This window comes from Bos grunniens, chromosome 1 (assembly GCF_055505025.1).
Source record: "Bos grunniens cultivar Pamir isolate PY7600 chromosome 1, Bosgru_T2T1.0, whole genome shotgun sequence".
Taxonomy (NCBI): Eukaryota; Metazoa; Chordata; class Mammalia; order Artiodactyla; family Bovidae; genus Bos; species Bos grunniens.
The window spans coordinates 122,796,456-122,804,606 of record NC_141165.1 but is presented as its reverse complement, the minus strand read 5'-3'; positions in this window follow the sequence as shown (position 1 = coordinate 122,804,606).

Here is an 8,151-nt window from a genome sequence, read left to right as displayed (position 1 = left end):
AGAGGTTTGTGTTTGCTTTAGAAAAGAACTGATAAAATTTGCATTGTACAATACCCGAGAGATGATGATGCAATATTTTCCTTTGTTCCTTTTTCTATTACCAGTGTCCTGAAATATATTATCGGTAAAACTCCACACAGAAAAACTACCCAAGAGATCATACTGTTCTTCATAGAATAGTAATCTGTTACACACTACAAGCTTACAGTTATTGAATACCTTTAATTATTAAGACTATGCCTAAGTAAAATAGATTTCAAATTTTGATATTACAGTTACATTTAAAACACAGAGGAAACTAAGAATATAATGTACTATCTAAACTTTCTGAAATTCACTAAATTATGATACACTGAAATTCTATTGGAAAACTAACAAAAATACATGTACCAATCTTTATTGATAAGATATTTAAGTAGATACTTTTTGATATTTATAACATTTCATTATTAGTTATGGCTTTTATATCTTCAAGTATAACTTTTTAAAACATCTTTTTTAGATAAATTAATATTCTTTTTTTTGGTGGACACAATAAAAACAATAAATGACAAAGTATGACTTACGTGCTGATAATACGTTACACTTTTATAGCTCTGTATACTTCACAAAGCACTGAACTTTTTGCGTTACCCATCACAGTTAATATATTCACTGCTCTGCTGCTTAATCGCTTCAGTCATGTCCAACTCTTTGTGACTCCATAGACCATAGCCCTCTAGACTCCTCTGTCCATGGGATTCCCCAGGCAAAAATACTGGAATGGGTTGCCATGCCCTCCTCCAGATGATCTTCCTGACCCAGGAATCAAACCCTTGTCTTCTGTGTCTCCTGCATTGCAGGTGCGTGCTTTACCACTGAGCAGCCCAACATCCTAAATAATAGACTCTTAGACATTTTGGCAGCCTGCTGGTGGTGGTGGGTGTATTTAAAAGTAGGCTGGTCTGCTATTCCCCACCTTTCTACTCCAACCTACAGAGGAGGTCAGTCTCCCAGAAACGACCTTTACAGAACATAAAGCATGCAAGCTGACTGAATGTTGCATAGACACCTCTTCACTTCTGCATACTAAATATCAAATAAAACTCCAAAACTGTCCAGACAGGATATCCATATCCATATAGAGCTATAAAGGTAGGTATCTACACTCATCTACCTATCTACCTGGAGGCACTTCAAGTAAAATGACATATATCTATATTTTACATCCTGTAGAAATATAGTCTAAAAATTCTTAGTGCTCCTTAATTTTTAAATATAATGAAACTGGATGCTTGGGGCTGGTGCACTGGGACGACCCACAGGGATGGTGTGGGGAGGGAGGAGGGAGGAGCGTTCAGGATGGGGAGCACGTGTATACCTGGAATTCATTTTGATATTTGGCAAAACTAATACAATTATGTAAAGTTTAAAAATAAAATAAAATTTTTTTAAAAAGTATAAAAAAATAAATTAAATAAATATAATGAAACAGCCTGCATCCCACATATGGTCTAGAGTTCACTCAATCTTTGCCATTGCTATTTTAATTCATTTTTGTACTATCTATTCTAGTCAGTTTCTTGCCATTTTGTGGATAAAATAAACATACTTAATTTTAATATATCATTTTAAAAATGAAGGTACCAAAAAGTATTACAATCACTCTACTGCTTCAATACCTAAGTTGCACTCTCAATCATGTGGTTAAAAACACTTAAAGTAAAAATTATTTTAGTTTATAATCTATGGGAATTATCAATCATAGATTCTGATGTAATATCTAAAGTTTTACAATTTTATTTAACCAACAGAAAGCCTTTGGAATTATTTAACTTAAGATTTCTGTAGATTTATAATAAAGACATACTTGAGATCATCTACTTGCACAATGTAATAGCCTTTAGAAAGGAAATATCTAAATTAGAGTTTTTCCAGAATATTATTAAATGAAAATAAATAATGAGCAAAACTCAATGTTATCAGAGTAGAAGAGAAAAAAATATATAATTCATCCAAAATACACAACTTGAATCTTTCTACCTGTACAATCTTTAAATTATACTTAGAAATAAATATTCATTAGGAATTCAAATTTGGTTTTATATATATGAATACTATATTTATAAAAAAGGAGACAAGATACTTCTGGATTTGTGAATGTAACCTTATCTGGACTTACAGATAATTAAATTAAAATCATTCATTAATCAGAAATTAGTCCAATTGTTACAATAGTCTGGTGAGATGCTCTTTATTAGAAAAAAAAATTCATTGGAATTTTCTGTTTTAAGGACAACTATTTTTTTTTTAAAGTTCAAGTTATGTATTGGGACTCTGTATCTATCTTTATAAATAAAGTAAGTTTTCTTACATAAATATTAAAAATATGCTTGAAATTAAATCAAATTGCCAACATCAACTGGATCATTGAAAAGGCAACAGAGTTCCAGAAAAAAATCTATTTCTGCTTTATTGACTATGCCAAAGTCTTTGTGTGGATAGCAACAACCTGTGGAAAATTCTTAAAGAGATGGGAATGACAGACCACCTGACATGTCTCCTGAGAAATCTGTATGGCGATCAGGAAGCAACAATTAGAATTGGACATGGAACAACAGACTGGTGCCAAATCGGGAAAGGAGTATTTCAAGGCTGTATATTGTCATCCTGCTTCAGTTCAGTTCAGTCGCTCAGTTGTGTCCGACTCTTTGCGACCCCATGAATCGCAGCACGCAAGGCCTCCCTGTCCATCACCAACTCCCGGAGTTCACTCAGACTCACGTTCATCGAGTCAGTGATGCCATCCAGCCATCTCATCCTCTGTCATCCCCTTCTCCTCCTGCCCCCAATCCCTCCCAGCATCAGAGTCTTTTCCAATGAGTCAACTCTTTGCATGAGGTGGCCAAAGTACTGGAGTTTCAGCTTTAGCATCATTCCTTCCAAAGAAATCCCAGGGCTGATCTCCTTCAGAATGGACTGGTTGGATCTCCTTGCAGTCCAAGGGACTCTCAAGAGTCTTCTCCAACACCACAGTTCACAGTGGTGGAAATCAGTCTTGATGGGCTGGATGAAACACAAGCTGGAATCAAGATTGGTGGGAGAAATATCAATAACCTCAGATATGCAGATGACACCACCCTTATGGCAGAAAGTGAAGAAGAACTACAGAGCCTCTTAATGAAAGTGAAAGGGGAGAGCGAAAAAGCTGGCTTAAAACTCAACTATCAGGAAACTAAGATCATGGCATCTGGCCCCATCACTTCATGGCAAATAGCCAGGGAAACAGTGAAAACAGTGACAGACTTTATTTTGGGGGGCTCCAAAATCACTGCAGATGGTGATTGCAACCACGAAATTAAAAGATGCTTGCTCCTTGGAAGGAAAGTTATGACCAACATAGACAGCATATTAAAAAGCAGAGACATTACTATGCCAACAAAGGTATGTCTAGTCAGAGCTATGGTTTTTCCAGTGGTTGTGTATGAATGTGAGTGTTGGACCATAAAGACAGCTGAGCGCCGAAGAATTGATGCTTTTGAACAATGGTGTTAGAGAAGACTCTTGAGAGTGCCTTGAACAGCAAGGAGATCCAACCAGTTCATCCTAAAGGAAATCAGTCTTGAATATTCATTGGAAGGATTGATCGTGAAGCTGAAACTCCAATACTTTGGTCACCTGATGCGAAGAACTGACTCATCTAAAAAGACCCTGATGCTGGGAAAGATTGAAGGCTGGAGGATAAGGGGATGACAGGGGATGAGATGGTTGGATGATATCACCGACTCAATGGACATGAGTTTGAGTAAACTCCAGGAGTTGTTAATGAACAAGGAAGCCTGGTGTTCTGCAGTCTATGGGTGTCGCAAAGCTTTGGACACAACTGAACTGAACTGACTGAACTGAAAAATCATACTGTAACAGTAAGTATACAGTTTTCTGTTTTGGTGACTATAGATGAAAAAATATGCTGTACTGAAATCTTTAGGTAAAATTCAACTCAAGGGCAGACCATCAATTAAACAGCCCCTTCCTGATTCTTATTTAGTAAGAGCAGAATGTAAAAACCCAAGGTGTGCATATGTGAAATATTCATATATATCTTCTCTCATTTACTCTCATGATACATGTACTGAGAGAAGAACAGACTAATAAACAATGACAGGATTGGAGAGGGAGTTCTTGTCTCCTCTCTGACCTGCAGTGTCTTACAGACTTTTTACTTCAGGAAGAGATGTCTGTAGGACTCTGACACCAGTGCAAGGGCAATATGGAAAGAAGAAAAAGAGAAGTAAACTTCTTTTTCCCCTTGTTAGAGAGTTTAGCTGAAGCACCTAAATTTGACAGTTCGTACCATTTTACAAAACCTTTGCCTTTCAAGCTATTAAGGAGCTGATAGAAGATAAAGGTTAATAAACTCTTCTTGCACACTTCAAGGAGACAATTACTTCTCTCTCTCACTTGTAAAATCTGTTTTCTCTTAGATATTTCTTAAATCTGTCTCATTTTCTCTATTCTATTACCACTGCCTTAAGGTAGACTACTGTCAACTTTTGCATGGATTATTACACAGTCTCCCTGCCTACAGTCCTAAACTGTTCAATTTATCTCTCCCCCAAAATGCCAGAGTAATGCATCCTAAAATTCAAGCCATCATAAAATCTATTGTCCACACTTATAATGCAAAGTTCAAACTCTTTATGATTAAGTGCCCTGCATTGAACGTGACACGAGCTTCTGAAATATTTGCTTAGACAATAAATGGAAGACTAATGAACAAAGAAGTGAAGACAAGGCACTATCTAATCAGAGCCCAGCATGCTTTTCCTTCATCTCATACTTTTTTCTTTTTTTGCCGTTTTACTTATTGTCTTCGTCTCATATTTTTGTTGTATACTTTTGCCATTCACATCACTCCCTACATAGACTGACTCCTTCCTCCTTTGCCTTACTAACATCTCAGTTCAGTTCAGTTCAGTCACTCAGTCGTGTCCGACTCTTTGCGACCCCATGAATTGCAGCACGCCAGGCCTCCCTGTCCATCACCAACTCCCAGGGTTCACCCAGACTCTCGTCCATCGAGTCAGTGATGCCATCCAGCCATCTCATCCTCTGTCGTCCCCTTCATCTCCTGCCCCCAATCCCCATCTAGTCATCTTTAAAATTCAGCTCAGAGTCACTTTCTCGCTCTCCCCAAAGCATTTCAGCTATCAGAAACCTCCTCCCATATAATTCCAGATTAGCCAAGATATACATCTATTTTTGTCTGTGTAGCTCCACTGCATTTCAGTCACTTATTTTCATGTCTCTTTACCTAGATGAATTTCCTTGAGGACAGGGCTGTATCACTTACAAATATCTTTGCTTCCTAATATGAAATCCAGTCTCACCCTCATACATAGTCATTAACTCATATATGCTTATGAAAGGAATGCACGATTGGATAACTTAACTAATATTGAATGGTAATTACTCCTTCCCAATCTGTGTCTGTATGGGGGAGGAGGAGTTATTAATGAATATAATTGTTCTCCTTTTAAATTTGTCACAGTTATATTAGTAAACATGTTTTACTGAAATATACATTAACTGAAAATTATTTTATGGTATATTGTAAAAATGTTATCACTTATTTGCCTCTATTCAGAAAATATCAAAGAGGCTGAACAGTTTACAAATATAAGGGCAAATGCTGCTATTATCTTGCTATGCTTTATTTAAATATTTCTTTACTGATTTAAATATTTGACTGGAAAGATGATTTTGTATTGAATATCATACATATATTTGGTCAACAAAGTTCCTTTAGATTGTGTCATAGAATTAATTAGTATATTTTAGCATGCTGATTAAATTGCCTTTTTGAATCATTTATGATGTATTAGGTGCTGTTGTACACATTGGGAATAGGGAAACTAATAAGATAAATAAATCCACATCATATTGGATATATTTTGAAAAGTGAGACAGCAATAAGATATGCAAAGAAATGAAAAGTAATAATCACTCAGATAGTGAAAAATTACCAGAAGGAAACAGAGTATGACAGGTGTAGTATTGGGAGCATTTTAGCTAGCATGGTCAGAAAAATGCTCTTTGGACAGCAGGACCATCCACTGAGAAAAAAATGACAAGATGAGATAGCTATAAGAAGATGTTCAAGAAGAGCCTTCCAGGCAAAGAAAGAGGGCATATGGAGTCTTAGTTACAAATAGACTTTCTGAGGCATATAACAGAAATGTTAGTGTGACTGAAATGTGTGAATCAAGAGGGGAGTGATAAGGGAAGGCCTGAAAGGTAAATACGAGTTATAATGATTATTTAGATTGCATTACTATTCTAGGACAAGCCATTGGAAAGTCTTCATCAGGGAAACAGTAATAAAATAGTCCAAAGAACTTGCTATTGGTTTAGATATGAGATACAGAGACCATAAAGGTATAAATGATGATTCCCAGTTTCTTGGCTTGAGAAACTGGGTCAGTGGGAGGTGTCTGCTGCTGCTACTGCTAAGTCGCTTCAGTCGTGTCCGACTCTGTGCGACCCCATAGACGGCAGCCCACCAGGCTCCCCCATCCCTGGGATTCTCCAGGCAAGAACACTGGAGTGGGTTGCCATTTCCTTCTCCAATGCATGAAAGTGAAAAGTTAAAATGAAGTCACTCAGTCGTGTCTGACCCTCAGCGACCCCATGAACTGCAGCTTTCCAGTCTCCTCAATCCATGGGATTTTCCAGGCAAGAGTACTGGAGTGGGGTGCCATTGCCTTCTCTGGGGAGATGTCTAGTCAGCTCAAACTGTTATAATGAAATACTATAGATTGGGTGACTTAAACAACAGAAATTTATTTTCTTGGGGTTCAGGAGCCTGAAAGTTCAAGATCAGGGTACCAGCAAGGGTTGGTTCTAATGGGTGCCCTTTCCCTGGTTTCAAATAAAAGCTTCCTTCTGGGCACACACAGTCCTGATGACTGTGTTCTCACATGGTGGAAAGAGGATGATCTGGTGTCTCTTCCTCTTCTTACACAGGCAATGATTCCATCATTAAGGCCAGGGTGAGGATCCATCCTCAAAAGCTCATCTAAACCTAATGTCTTCCAGGCTCCCACTTCTTAATACAATCACATTGGGAATAAAATCATCAATAAATGATTTTGGGGGTCACAAACACTCAGTCCATAACAGGTGGTGGGTGGATTGTGCAGAGGTAGAAATCAAGAATTGAGTTAGAATAATCTTGCCAAGGAAATGCACTGGTCATAAAAAACACCCTCTTCCAACAACACAAGAGAAGACTCTACACATGGACATCACCAGATGGTCAACACCAAAATCAGATTGATTATATTCTTTGCAGCCAAAGATGGAGAAACTCTATACAGTCAGCAAAAACAAGACCAGGAGCTAACTGTGGCTCAGACCATGAACTCCTTATTGCCAAATTCAGACTTAAATTGAAGAAAGTAGGGAAAACCACTAGACCATTCAGGTATGACCTAAATCAAATCCCTTATGATTATACAGTGGAAGTGAGAAATAGATTTAAGGGCCTAGATCTGATAGATAGAGTACCTGATGAACTATGGAATGAGGTTCGTGACATTGTACAGGAGACAGGGATCAAGACCATCCCCATGGAAAAGAAATGCAAAAAAGCAAAATGGCTGTCTGGAGAGGCCTTACAAATAGCTGTGAAAAGAAGAGAAGTGAAAAGCAAAGGAGAAAAGGAAAGATATAAGCATATGAATGCAGAGTTCCAAAGAATAGCAAGAGATAAGAAAGCCTTCTTCAGCAATCAATGCAAAGAAATAGAGGAAAACAAAAGAATGGGAAAGACTAGGGATCTCTTCAAGAAAATTAGAGATACCAAAGGAACATTTCATGCAAAGATGGGCTCTATAAAGGACAGAAATGGTATGGACCTAACAGAAGCAGAAGATATTAAGAAGAGATGGCAAGCATACACAGAAGAAATGTACAAAAAAGATCTTCACGACCCAGATAATCACGATGGTGTGATCACTGACCTAGAGCCAGACATCCTGGAATGTGAAGTCAAGTGGGCCTTAGAAAGCATCACTACAAACAAAGCTAGTGGAGGTGATGGAATTCCAGTTGAGCTATTCCAAATCCTGAAAGATGATGCTGTGAAAGTGCTGCACTCAATATGTCAGC